The 12,525-nt window shown below is 45.2% G+C and overlaps 17 non-coding genes across 17 annotated transcripts; all 17 read right to left on the bottom strand.

The window, feature by feature from the left end:
• Positions 1 to 492: 492 nt before the first annotated feature.
• trnaw-cca lies at positions 493 to 564 on the bottom strand. The gene has a single exon. It is a non-coding gene; the product is annotated as a tRNA-Trp (tRNA).
• Positions 565 to 1,168: 604 nt separating this feature from the next.
• On the bottom strand, positions 1,169 to 1,240 carry trnaw-cca. The gene has a single exon. It is a non-coding gene; the product is annotated as a tRNA-Trp (tRNA).
• A 603-nt stretch (positions 1,241 to 1,843) lies between these two features.
• Positions 1,844 to 1,915, bottom strand: trnaw-cca. The gene has a single exon. It is a non-coding gene; the product is annotated as a tRNA-Trp (tRNA).
• Positions 1,916 to 2,519: 604 nt separating this feature from the next.
• Positions 2,520 to 2,591, bottom strand: trnaw-cca. The gene has a single exon. It is a non-coding gene; the product is annotated as a tRNA-Trp (tRNA).
• Positions 2,592 to 3,206: 615 nt separating this feature from the next.
• trnaw-cca lies at positions 3,207 to 3,278 on the bottom strand. The gene has a single exon. It is a non-coding gene; the product is annotated as a tRNA-Trp (tRNA).
• A 616-nt stretch (positions 3,279 to 3,894) lies between these two features.
• Positions 3,895 to 3,966, bottom strand: trnaw-cca. The gene has a single exon. It is a non-coding gene; the product is annotated as a tRNA-Trp (tRNA).
• Positions 3,967 to 4,571: 605 nt separating this feature from the next.
• On the bottom strand, positions 4,572 to 4,643 carry trnaw-cca. Its single transcript has one exon. It is a non-coding gene; the product is annotated as a tRNA-Trp (tRNA).
• A 605-nt stretch (positions 4,644 to 5,248) lies between these two features.
• trnaw-cca lies at positions 5,249 to 5,320 on the bottom strand. The gene has a single exon. It is a non-coding gene; the product is annotated as a tRNA-Trp (tRNA).
• Positions 5,321 to 5,925: 605 nt separating this feature from the next.
• Positions 5,926 to 5,997, bottom strand: trnaw-cca. The gene has a single exon. It is a non-coding gene; the product is annotated as a tRNA-Trp (tRNA).
• A 610-nt stretch (positions 5,998 to 6,607) lies between these two features.
• Positions 6,608 to 6,679, bottom strand: trnaw-cca. Its single transcript has one exon. It is a non-coding gene; the product is annotated as a tRNA-Trp (tRNA).
• Positions 6,680 to 7,283: 604 nt separating this feature from the next.
• On the bottom strand, positions 7,284 to 7,355 carry trnaw-cca. The gene has a single exon. It is a non-coding gene; the product is annotated as a tRNA-Trp (tRNA).
• A 603-nt stretch (positions 7,356 to 7,958) lies between these two features.
• Positions 7,959 to 8,030, bottom strand: trnaw-cca. Its single transcript has one exon. It is a non-coding gene; the product is annotated as a tRNA-Trp (tRNA).
• Positions 8,031 to 8,639: 609 nt separating this feature from the next.
• trnaw-cca lies at positions 8,640 to 8,711 on the bottom strand. The gene has a single exon. It is a non-coding gene; the product is annotated as a tRNA-Trp (tRNA).
• Positions 8,712 to 9,317: 606 nt separating this feature from the next.
• Positions 9,318 to 9,389, bottom strand: trnaw-cca. The gene has a single exon. It is a non-coding gene; the product is annotated as a tRNA-Trp (tRNA).
• A 598-nt stretch (positions 9,390 to 9,987) lies between these two features.
• On the bottom strand, positions 9,988 to 10,059 carry trnaw-cca. The gene has a single exon. It is a non-coding gene; the product is annotated as a tRNA-Trp (tRNA).
• A 1,294-nt stretch (positions 10,060 to 11,353) lies between these two features.
• trnaw-cca lies at positions 11,354 to 11,425 on the bottom strand. Its single transcript has one exon. It is a non-coding gene; the product is annotated as a tRNA-Trp (tRNA).
• Positions 11,426 to 12,015: 590 nt separating this feature from the next.
• Positions 12,016 to 12,087, bottom strand: trnaw-cca. Its single transcript has one exon. It is a non-coding gene; the product is annotated as a tRNA-Trp (tRNA).
• Between the last annotated feature and the right edge of the window lie 438 nt (positions 12,088 to 12,525).

The raw sequence follows: 12,525 nt of genomic DNA, 5'->3' as shown, positions 1-12,525 counted from the left end.
CAGACTGTGCCGCCGCCCAGCAGGTTAGTTGTATGACAATATGCAAATTTAGAGCCCGGATAGGTCAGTCTGCAAAGCATCAGACTTTTAATCTGAGGGTCCAGTGTTCAAGTCCCTGTTTGGGTGTTGCTTGGACATGTACCATCCTTTAAGAGGCATTCTTTCTATCCAGGCATTTTCTGTGACTTTCCTGGACTTATGTTCACCAGTTGAAAATACATTCACAGGCCTCAGATATCTCAGTCGGCAGAGTGTCAGACTTTTAATCTGAATCTACTGGTTTAACCTCCCAGTTTGGATGACCGATATAAGTCTGGCATGCACACAGCATCCTCTGACTAAGGGATTTGCTGTCTGCGAGGCTTTTGCAAGAGAGAATTATCCTCTAAAGCTGCTTTGGTTTGGCTGTTATTAAGCGAGAATTGTACAGTAATTCCAAATTGGTCATTGACTTCGCTGTGTGATGAGGGCAGTTTGCATGCACAAAATCCATGACCCCGACGTGATTTGAACACGCAACCTTCTGATCTGGAGTCAGACGCGCTACCGTTGCGCCACGAGGTCTTTACTTTTTTAATATACTGGCGGGTAGGCATTGTTCATATTTCATTGACTGGCAGATCTGGAATGGAGGCCTGGTTCTCTAGGGAAATGTAACTTCTGACGAATTCCCCTCATCAGACTGTGCCGCCGCCCAGCAGGTTAGTTGTATGGCAATATGCAAATTTAGAGCCCGGATAGGTCAGTCTGCAAAGCATCAGACTTTTAATCTGAGGGTCCAGTGTTCAAGTCCCTGTTTGGGTGTTGCTTGGACATGTACCATCCTTTAAGAGGCATTCTTTCTATCCAGGCATTTTCTGTGACTTTCCTGGACATGTTCACCAGTTGAAAATATATTCACAGGCCTCAGATATCTCAGTCGGCAGAGTGTCAGACTTTTAATCTGAATCTACTGGTTTAACCTCCCAGTTTGGATGACCGATATAAGTCTGGCATGCACACAGCATCCTCTGACTAAGGGATTTGCTGTCTGCGAGGCTTTTGCAAGAGAGAATTATCCTCTAAAGCTGCTTTGGTTTGGCTGTTATTAAGCGAGAATTGTACAGTAATTCCAAATTGGTCATTGACTTCGCTGTGTGATGAGGGCAGATTGCATGCACAAAATCCATGACCCCGACGTGATTTGAACACGCAACCTTCTGATCTGGAGTCAGACGCGCTACCGTTGCGCCACGAGGTCTTTACTTTTTAATATACTGGCGGGTAGGCATTGTTCATATTTCATTGACTGGCAGATCTGGAATGGAGGCCTGGTTCTCTAGGGAAATGTAACTTCTGACGAATTCCCCTCATCAGACTGTGCCGCCGCCCAGCAGGTTAGTTGTATGGCAATATGCAAATTTAGAGCCCGGATAGGTCAGTCTGCAAAGCATCAGACTTTTAATCTGAGGGTCCAGTGTTCAAGTCCCTGTTTGGGTGTTGCTTGGACATGTACCATCCTTTAAGAGGCATTCTTTCTATCCAGGCATTTTCTGTGACTTTCCTGGACAATGTTCACCAGTTGAAAATACATTCACAGGCCTCAGATATCTCAGTCGGCAGAGTGTCAGACTTTTAATCTGAATCTACTGGTTTAACCTCCCAGTTTGGATGACCGATATAAGTCTGGCATGCACACAGCATCCTCTGACTAAGGGATTTGCTGTCTGCGAGGTTTTGCAAGAGAGAATTATCCTCTAAAGCTGCTTTGGTTTGGCTGTTATTAAGCGAGAATTGTACAGTAATTCCAAATTGGTCATTGACTTCGCTGTGTGATGAGGGCAGATTGCATGCACAAAATCCATGACCCCGACGTGATTTGAACACGCAACCTTCTGATCTGGAGTCAGACGCGCTACCGTTGCGCCACGAGGTCTTTACTTTTTAAATATACTGGCGGGTAGGCATTGTTCATATTTCATTGACTGGCAGATCTGGAATGGAGGCCTGGTTCTCTAGGGAAATGTAACTTCTGACGAATTCCCCTCATCAGACTGTGCCGCCGCCCAGCAGGTTAGTTGTATGACAATATGCAAATTTAGAGCCCGGATAGGTCAGTCTGCAAAGCATCAGACTTTTAATCTGAGGGTCCAGTGTTCAAGTCCCTGTTTGGGTGTTGCTTGGACATGTACCATCCTTTAAGAGGCATTCTTTCTATCCAGGCATTTTCTGTGACTTTCCTGGACATGTTCACCAGTTGAAAATACATTCACAGGCCTCAGATATCTCAGTCGGCAGAGTGTCAGACTTTTAATCTGAATCTACTGGTTTAACCTCCCAGTTTGGATGACCGATATAAGTCTGGCATGCACACAGCATCCTCTGACTAAGGGATTTGCTGTCTGCGAGGCTTTTGCAAGAGAGAATTATCCTCTAAAGCTGCTTTGGTTTGGCTGTTATTAAGCGAGAATTGTACAGTAATTCCAAATTGGTCATTGACTTCGCTGTGTGATGAGGGCAGTTTGCATGCACAAAATCCTTGACCCCGACGTGATTTGAACACGCAACCTTCTAATCTGGAGTCAGACGCGCTACCGTTGCGCCACGAGGTCTTTACTTTTAAATATACTGGCGGGTAGGCATTGTTCATATTTCATTGACTGGCAGATCTGGAATGGAGGCCTGGTTCTCTAGGGAAATGTAACTTCTGACGAATTCCCCTCATCAGACTGTGCCGCCGCCCAGCAGGTTAGTTGTATGGCAATATGCAAATTTAGAGCCCGGATAGGTCAGTCTGCAAAGCATCAGACTTTTAATCTGAGGGTCCAGTGTTCAAGTCCCTGTTTGGGTGTTGCTTGGACATGTACCATCCTTTAAGAGGCATTCTTTCTATCCAGGCATTTTCTGTGACTTTCCTGGACATGTAAATGTAAATGTTCACCAGTTGAAAATACATTCACAGGCCTCAGATATCTCAGTCGGCAGAGTGTCAGACTTTTAATCTGAATCTACTGGTTTAACCTCCCAGTTTGGATGACCGATATAAGTCTGGCATGCACACAGCATCCTCTGACTAAGGGATTTGCTGTCTGCGAGGCTTTTGCAAGAGAGAATTATCCTCTAAAGCTGCTTTGGTTTGGCTGTTATTAAGCGAGAATTGTACAGTAATTCCAAATTGGTCATTGACTTCGCTGTGTGATGAGGGCAGTTTGCATGCACAAAATCCATGACCCCGACGTGATTTGAACACGCAACCTTCTGATCTGGAGTCAGACGCGCTACCGTTGCGCCACGAGGTCTTTACTTTTTTAATATACTGGCGGGTAGGCATTGTTCATATTTCATTGACTGGCAGATCTGGAATGGAGGCCTGGTTCTCTAGGGAAATGTAACTTCTGACGAATTCCCCTCATCAGACTGTGCCGCCGCCCAGCAGGTTAGTTGTATGGCAATATGCAAATTTAGAGCCCGGATAGGTCAGTCTGCAAAGCATCAGACTTTTAATCTGAGGGTCCAGTGTTCAAGTCCCTGTTTGGGTGTTGCTTGGACATGTACCATCCTTTAAGAGGCATTCTTTCTATCCAGGCATTTTCTGTGACTTTCCTGGACATGTAAATGTAAATGTTCACCAGTTGAAAATACATTCACAGGCCTCAGATATCTCAGTCGGCAGAGTGTCAGACTTTTAATCTGAATCTACTGGTTTAACCTCCCAGTTTGGATGACCGATATAAGTCTGGCATGCACACAGCATCCTCTGACTAAGGGATTTGCTGTCTGCGAGGCTTTTGCAAGAGAGAATTATCCTCTAAAGCTGCTTTGGTTTGGCTGTTATTAAGCGAGAATTGTACAGTAATTCCAAATTGGTCATTGACTTCGCTGTGTGATGAGGGCAGTTTGCATGCACAAAATCCTTGACCCCGACGTGATTTGAACACGCAACCTTCTGATCTGGAGTCAGACGCGCTACCGTTGCGCCACGAGGTCTTTACTTTTTTTAATATACTGGCGGGTAGGCATTGTTCATATTTCATTGACTGGCAGATCTGGAATGGAGGCCTGGTTCTCTAGGGAAATGTAACTTCTGACGAATTCCCCTCATCAGACTGTGCCGCCGCCCAGCAGGTTAGTTGTATGGCAATATGCAAATTTAGAGCCCGGATAGGTCAGTCTGCAAAGCATCAGACTTTTAATCTGAGGGTCCAGTGTTCAAGTCCCTGTTTGGGTGTTGCTTGGACATGTACCATCCTTTAAGAGGCATTCTTTCTATCCAGGCATTTTCTGTGACTTTCCTGGACATGTTCACCAGTTGAAAATACATTCACAGGCCTCAGATATCTCAGTCGGCAGAGTGTCAGACTTTTAATCTGAATCTACTGGTTTAACCTCCCAGTTTGGATGACCGATATAAGTCTGGCATGCACACAGCATTCTCTGACTAAGGGATTTGCTGTCTGCGAGGCTTTTGCAAGAGAGAATTATCCTCTAAAGCTGCTTTGGTTTGGCTGTTATTAAGCGAGAATTGTACAGTAATTCCAAATTGGTCATTGACTTCGCTGTGTGATGAGGGCAGATTGCATGCACAAAATCCATGACCCCGACGTGATTTGAACACGCAACCTTCTGATCTGGAGTCAGACGCGCTACCGTTGCGCCACGAGGTCTTTACTTTTTTAATATACTGGCGGGTAGGCATTGTTCATATTTCATTGACTGGCAGATCTGGAATGGAGGCCTGGTTCTCTAGGGAAATGTAACTTCTGACGAATTCCCCTCATCAGACTGTGCCGCCGCCCAGCAGGTTAGTTGTATGACAATATGCAAATTTAGAGCCCGGATAGGTCAGTCTGCAAAGCATCAGACTTTTAATCTGAGGGTCCAGTGTTCAAGTCCCTGTTTGGGTGTTGCTTGGACATGTACCATCCTTTAAGAGGCATTCTTTCTATCCAGGCATTTTCTGTGACTTTCCTGGACGAATGTTCACCAGTTGAAAATACATTCACAGGCCTCAGATATCTCAGTCGGCAGAGTGTCAGACTTTAATCTGAATCTACTGGTTTAACCTCCCAGTTTGGATGACCGATATAAGTCTGGCATGCACACAGCATCCTCTGACTAAGGGATTTGCTGTCTGCGAGGCTTTTGCAAGAGAGAATTATCCTCTAAAGCTGCTTTGGTTTGGCTGTTATTAAGCGAGAATTGTACAGTAATTCCAAATTGGTCATTGACTTCGCTGTGTGATGAGGGCAGTTTGCATGCACAAAATCCATGACCCCGACGTGATTTGAACACGCAACCTTCTGATCTGGAGTCAGACGCGCTACCGTTGCGCCACGAGGTCTTTACTTTTTTAAATATACTGGCGGGTAGGCATTGTTCATATTTCATTGACTGGCAGATCTGGAATGGAGGCCTGGTTCTCTAGGGAAATGTAACTTCTGACGAATTCCCCTCATCAGACTGTGCCGCCGCCCAGCAGGTTAGTTGTATGACAATATGCAAATTTAGAGCCCGGATAGGTCAGTCTGCAAAGCATCAGACTTTTAATCTGAGGGTCCAGTGTTCAAGTCCCTGTTTGGGTGTTGCTTGGACATGTACCATCCTTTAAGAGGCATTCTTTCTATCCAGGCATTTTCTGTGACTTTCCTGGACATGTTCACCAGTTGAAAATATATTCACAGGCCTCAGATATCTCAGTCGGCAGAGTGTCAGACTTTTAATCTGAATCTACTGGTTTAACCTCCCAGTTTGGATGACCGATATAAGTCTGGCATGCACACAGCATCCTCTGACTAAGGGATTTGCTGTCTGCGAGGCTTTTGCAAGAGAGAATTATCCTCTAAAGCTGCTTTGGTTTGGCTGTTATTAAGCGAGAATTGTACAGTAATTCCAAATTGGTCATTGACTTCGCTGTGTGATGAGGGCAGTTTGCATGCACAAAATCCTTGACCCCGACGTGATTTGAACACGCAACCTTCTGATCTGGAGTCAGACGCGCTACCGTTGCGCCACGAGGTCTTTACTTTTTTAATATACTGGCGGGTAGGCATTGTTCATATTTCATTGACTGGCAGATCTGGAATGGAGGCCTGGTTCTCTAGGGAAATGTAACTTCTGACGAATTCCCCTCATCAGACTGTGCCGCCGCCCAGCAGGTTAGTTGTATGGCAATATGCAAATTTAGAGCCCGGATAGGTCAGTCTGCAAAGCATCAGACTTTTAATCTGAGGGTCCAGTGTTCAAGTCCCTGTTTGGGTGTTGCTTGGACATGTACCATCCTTTAAGAGGCATTCTTTCTATCCAGGCATTTTCTGTGACTTTCCTGGACAAATGATGTTCACCAGTTGAAAATACATTCACAGGCCTCAGATATCTCAGTCGGCAGAGTGTCAGACTTTTCAATCTGAATCTACTGGTTTAACCTCCCAGTTTGGATGACCGATATAAGTCTGGCATGCACACAGCATCCTCTGACTAAGGGATTTGCTGTCTGCGAGGATTTTGCAAGAGAGAATTATCCTCTAAAGCTGCTTTGGTTTGGCTGTTATTAAGCGAGAATTGTACAGTAATTCCAAATTGGTCATTGACTTCGCTGTGTGATGAGGGCAGTTTGCATGCACAAAATCCATGACCCCGACGTGATTTGAACACGCAACCTTCTGATCTGGAGTCAGACGCGCTACCGTTGCGCCACGAGGTCTTTACTTTTTTAATATACTGGCGGGTAGGCATTGTTCATATTTCATTGACTGGCAGATCTGGAATGGAGGCCTGGTTCTCTAGGGAAATGTAACTTCTGACGATGCCCCCTCATCAGACTGTGCCGCCGCCCAGCAGGTTAGTTGTATGGCAATATGCAAATTTAGAGCCCGGATAGGTCAGTCTGCAAAGCATCAGACTTTTAATCTGAGGGTCCAGTGTTCAAGTCCCTGTTTGGGTGTTGCTTGGACATGTACCATCCTTTAAGAGGCATTCTTTCTATCCAGGCATTTTCTGTGACTTTCCTGGACATGTTCACCAGTTGAAAATACATTCACAGGCCTCAGATATCTCAGTCGGCAGAGTGTCAGACTTTCAATCTGAATCTACTGGTTTAACCTCCCAGTTTGGATGACCGATATAAGTCTGGCATGCACACAGCATCCTCTGACTAAGGGATTTGCTGTCTGCGAGGATTTTGCAAGAGAGAATTATCCTCTAAAGCTGCTTTGGTTTGGCTGTTATTAAGCGAGAATTGTACAGTAATTCCAAATTGGTCATTGACTTCGCTGTGTGATGAGGGCAGATTGCATGCACAAAATCCTTGACCCCGACGTGATTTGAACACGCAACCTTCTAATCTGGAGTCAGACGCGCTACCGTTGCGCCACGAGGTCTTTACTTTTAAATATACTGGCGGGTAGGCATTGTTCATATTTCATTGACTGGCAGATCTGGAATGGAGGCCTGGTTCTCTAGGGAAATGTAACTTCTGACGAATTCCCCTCATCAGACTGTGCCGCCGCCCAGCAGGTTAGTTGTATGGCAATATGCAAATTTAGAGCCCGGATAGGTCAGTCTGCAAAGCATCAGACTTTTAATCTGAGGGTCCAGTGTTCAAGTCCCTGTTTGGGTGTTGCTTGGACATGTACCATCCTTTAAGAGGCATTCTTTCTATCCAGGCATTTTCTGTGACTTTCCTGGACATGTTCACCAGTTGAAAATACATTCACATGCCTCAGATATCTCAGTCGGCAGAGTGTCAGACTTTTAATCTGAATCTACTGGTTTAACCTCCCAGTTTGGATGACCGATTTAAGTCTGGCATGCACACAGCATTCTCTGACTAAGGGATTTGCTGTCTGCGAGGCTTTTGCATGAGAGAATTATCCTCTAAAGCTGCTTTGGTTTGGCTGTTATTAAGCGAGAATTGTACAGTAATTCCAAATTGGTCATTGACTTCGCTGTGTGATGAGGGCAGATTGCATGCACAAAATACTTGACCCCGACGTGATTTGAACACGCAACCTTCTGATCTGGAGTCAGACACGCTACCGTTGCGCCACGAGGTCTTTACTTTTTTAATATACTGCCGGGTAGGCATTGTTCATATTTCATTGACTGGCAGATCTGGAATGGAGGCCTGGTTCTCTAGGGAAATGTAACTTCTGACGAATTCCCCTCATCAGACTGTGCCGCCGCCCAGCAGGTTAGTTGTATGACAATATGCAAATTTAGAGCCCGGATAGGTCAGTCTGCAAAGCATCAGACTTTTAATCTGAGGGTCCAGTGTTCAAGTCCCTGTTTGGGTGTTGCTTGGACATGTACCATCCTTTAAGAGGCATTCTTTCTATCCAGGCATTTTCTGTGACTTTCCTGGACATAAAATGTTCACCAGTTGAAAATACATTCACAGGCCTCAGATATCTCAGTCGGCAGAGTGTCAGACTTTCAATCTGAATCTACTGGTTTAACCTCCCAGTTTGGATGACCGATATAAGTCTGGCATGCACACAGCATCCTCTGACTAAGGGATTTGCTGTCTGCGAGGATTTTGCAAGAGAGAATTATCCTCTAAAGCTGCTTTGGTTTGGCTGTTATTAAGCGAGAATTGTACAGTAATTCCAAATTGGTCATTGACTTCGCTGTGTGATGAGGGCAGTTTGCATGCACAAAATCCTTCACCCCGACGTGATTTGAACACGCAACCTTCTGATCTGGAGTCAGACGCGCTATCGTTGCGCCACGAGGTCTTTACTTTTTTTAATATACTGGCGGGTAGGCATTGTTCATATTTCATTGACTGGCAGATCTGGAATGGAGGCCTGGTTCTCTAGGGAAATGTAACTTCTGACGAATTCCCCTCATCAGACTGTGCCGCCGCCCAGCAGGTTAGTTGTATGGCAATATGCAAATTTAGAGCCCGGATAGGTCAGTCTGCAAAGCATCAGACTTTTAATCTGAGGGTCCAGTGTTCAAGTCCCTGTTTGGGTGTTGCTTGGACATGTACCATCCTTTAAGAGGCATTCTTTCTATCCAGGCATTTTCTGTGACTTTCCTGGACATGTTCACCAGTTGAAAATATATTCACAGGCCTCAGATATCTCAGTCGGCAGAGTGTCAGACTTTTTAATCTGAATCTACTGGTTTAACCTCCCAGTTTGGATGACCGATATAAGTCTGGCATGCACACAGCATCCTCTGACTAAGGGATTTGCTGTCTGCGAGGCTTTTGCAAGAGAGAATTATCCTCTAAAGCTGCTTTGGTTTGGCTGTTATTAAGCGAGAATTGTACAGTAATTCCAAATTGGTCATTGACTTCGCTGTGTGATGAGGGCAGTTTGCATGCACAAAATCCATGACCCCGACGTGATTTGAACACGCAACCTTCTGATCTGGAGTCAGACGCGCTACCGTTGCGCCACGAGGTCTTTACTTTTTTAATATACTGGCGGGTAGGCATTGTTCATATTTCATTGACTGGCAGATCTGGAATGGAGGCCTGGTTCTCTAGGGAAATGTAACTTCTGACGAATTCCCCTCATCAGACTGTGCCGCCGCCCAGCAGGTTAGTTGTATGACAATATGCAAATTTAGAGCCCGGATAGGTCAGTCTGCAAAGCATCAGACTTTTTAATCTGAGGGAGTGTGTCGTTGGGTGTTGCTTGGACATGTACCATCCTTTAAGAGGCATTCTTTCTATCCAGGCATTTTCTGTGACTTTCCTGGAAATGCATGTTCACCAGTTGAAAATACATTCACATGCCTCAGATATCTCAGTCGGCAGAGTGTCAGACTTTTAATCTGAATCTACTGGTTTAACCTCCCAGTTTGGATGACCGATATAAGTCTGGCATGCACACAGCATCCTCTGACTAAGGGATTTGCTGTCTGCGAGGCTTTTGCAAGAGAGAATTATCCTCTAAAGCTGCTTTGGTTTGGCTGTTATTAAGCGAGAATTGTACAGTAATTCCAAATTGGTCATTGACTTCGCTGTGTGATGAGGGCAGATTGCATGCACAAAATACTTGACCCCGACGTGATTTGAACACGCAACCTTCTGATCTGGAGTCAGACACGCTACCGTTGCGCCACGAGGTCTTTACTTTTTTAATATACTGCCGGGTAGGCATTGTTCATATTTCATTGACTGGCAGATCTGGAATGGAGGCCTGGTTCTCTAGGGAAATGTAACTTCTGACGATGCCCCCTCATCAGACTGTGCCACCGCCCAGCAGGTTAGTTGTATGACAATATGCAAATTTAGAGCCCGGATAGGTCAGTCTGCAAAGCATCAGACTTTTAATCTGAGGGTCCAGTGTTCAAGTCCCTGTTTGGGTGTTGCTTGGACATGTACCATCCTTTAAGAGGCATTCTTTCTATCCAGGCATTTTCTGTGACTTTCCTGGACAAAATGTTCACCAGTTGAAAATATATTCACAGGCCTCAGATATCTCAGTCGGCAGAGTGTCAGACTTTCAATCTGAATCTACTGGTTTAACCTCCCAGTTTGGATGACCGATATAAGTCTGGCATGCACACAGCATCCTCTGACTAAGGGATTTGCTGTCTGCGAGGCTTTTGCAAGAGAGAATTTTCCTCTAAAGCTGCTTTGGTTTGGCTGTTATTAAGCGAGAATTGTACAGTAATTCCAAATTGGTCATTGACTTCGCTGTTTGATGAGGGCAGTTTGCATGCACAAAATCCAGGACCCCGATGTGATTTGAACACGCAACCTTCTGATCTGGAGTCAGACGCGCTACCGTTGCGCCACTAGGTCTTTACTTTTTTAATATACTGGCGGGTAGGCATTGTTCATATTTCATTGACTGGCAGATCTGGAATGGAGGCCTGGTTCTCTAGGGAAATGTAACTTCTGACGATGCCCCCTCATCAGACTGTGCCGCCGCCCAGCAGGTTAGTTGTATGACAATATGCAAATTTAGAGCCCGGATAGGTCAGTCTGCAAAGCATCAGACTTTTAATCTGAGGGTCCAGTGTTCAAGTCCCTGTTTGGGTGTTGCTTGGACATGTACCATCCTTTAAGAGGCATTCTTTCTATCCAGGCATTTTCTGTGACTTTCCTGGACATGTAAATGTAAATGTTCACCAGTTGAAAATACATTCACAGGCCTCAGATATCTCAGTCGGCAGAGTGTCAGACTTTCAATCTGAATCTACTGGTTTAACCTCCCAGTTTGGATGACCGATATAAGTCTGCATTGCACACAGCATCCTCTGACTAAGGGATTTGCTGTCTGCAGGATTTTGCAAGAGAGAATTATCCTCTAAAGCTGCTTTGGTTTGGCTGTTATTAAGCGAGAATTGTACAGTAATTCCAAATTGGTCATTGACTTCGCTGTGTGATGAGGGCAGTTTGCATGCACAAAATCCATGACCCCGACGTGATTTGAACACGCAACCTTCTGATCTGGAGTCAGACGCGCTACCGTTGCGCCACGAGGTCTTTACTTTTTTAATATACTGGCGGGTAGGCATTGTTCATATTTCATTGACTGGCAGATCTGGAATGGAGGCCTGGTTCTCTAGGGAAATGTAACTTCTGACGAATTCCCCTCATCAGACTGTGCCGCCGCCCAGCAGGTTAGTTGTATGGCAATATGCAAATTTAGAGCCCGGATAGGTCAGTCTGCAAAGCATCAGACTTTTAATCTGAGGGTCGCTGGGTGTTGCTTGGACATGTACCATCCTTTAAGAGGCATTCTTTCTATCCAGGCATTTTCTGTGACTTTCCTGGACATGATGTTCACCAGTTGAAAATATATTCACAGGCCTCAGATATCTCAGTCGGCAGAGTGTCAGACTTTTAATCTGAATCTACTGGTTTAACCTCCCAGTTTGGATGACCGATATAAGTCTGGCATGACACACAGCATCCTCTGACTAAGGGATTTGCTGTCTAGGCTTTTGCAAGAGAGAATTATCCTCTAAAGCTGCTTTGGTTTGGCTGTTATTAAGCGAGAATTGTACAGTAATTCCAAATTGGTCATTGACTTCGCTGTGTGATGAGGGCAGTTTGCATGTGCACAAAATCCTTGACCCCGACGTGATTTGAACACGCAACCTTCTGATCTGGAGTCAGACGCGCTATCGTTGCGCCACGTGGTCTTTATTTTTTAATATACTGCGGGTAGGCATTGTTCATATTTCATTGACTGGCAGATCTGGAATGGAGGCCTGGTTCTCTAGGGAAATGTAACTTCTGACGATGCCCCCTCATCAGACTGTGCCGCCGCCCAGCAGGTTAGTTGTATGACAATATGCAAATTTAGAGCCCGGATAGGTCAGTCTGCAAAGCATCAGACTTTTAATCTGAGGGTCCAGTGTTCAAGTCCCTGTTTGGGTGTTGCTTGGACATGTACCATCCTTTAAGAGGCATTCTTTCTATCCAGGCATTTTCTGTGACTTTCCTGGACATGTAAATGTAAATGTTCACCAGTTGAAAATACATTCACAGGCCTCAGATATCTCAGTCGGCAGAGTGTCAGACTTTCAATCTGAATCTACTGGTTTAACCTCCCAGTTTGGATGACCGATATAAGTCTG

The sequence above is a fragment of the Coregonus clupeaformis genome, chromosome 10, assembly GCF_020615455.1.
Source record: "Coregonus clupeaformis isolate EN_2021a chromosome 10, ASM2061545v1, whole genome shotgun sequence".
Lineage (NCBI taxonomy): Eukaryota > Metazoa > Chordata > Actinopteri > Salmoniformes > Salmonidae > Coregonus > Coregonus clupeaformis.
The sequence above is the reverse complement of the archived record's forward strand: the minus strand, read 5'-3'. Positions and strand labels throughout refer to the sequence as shown.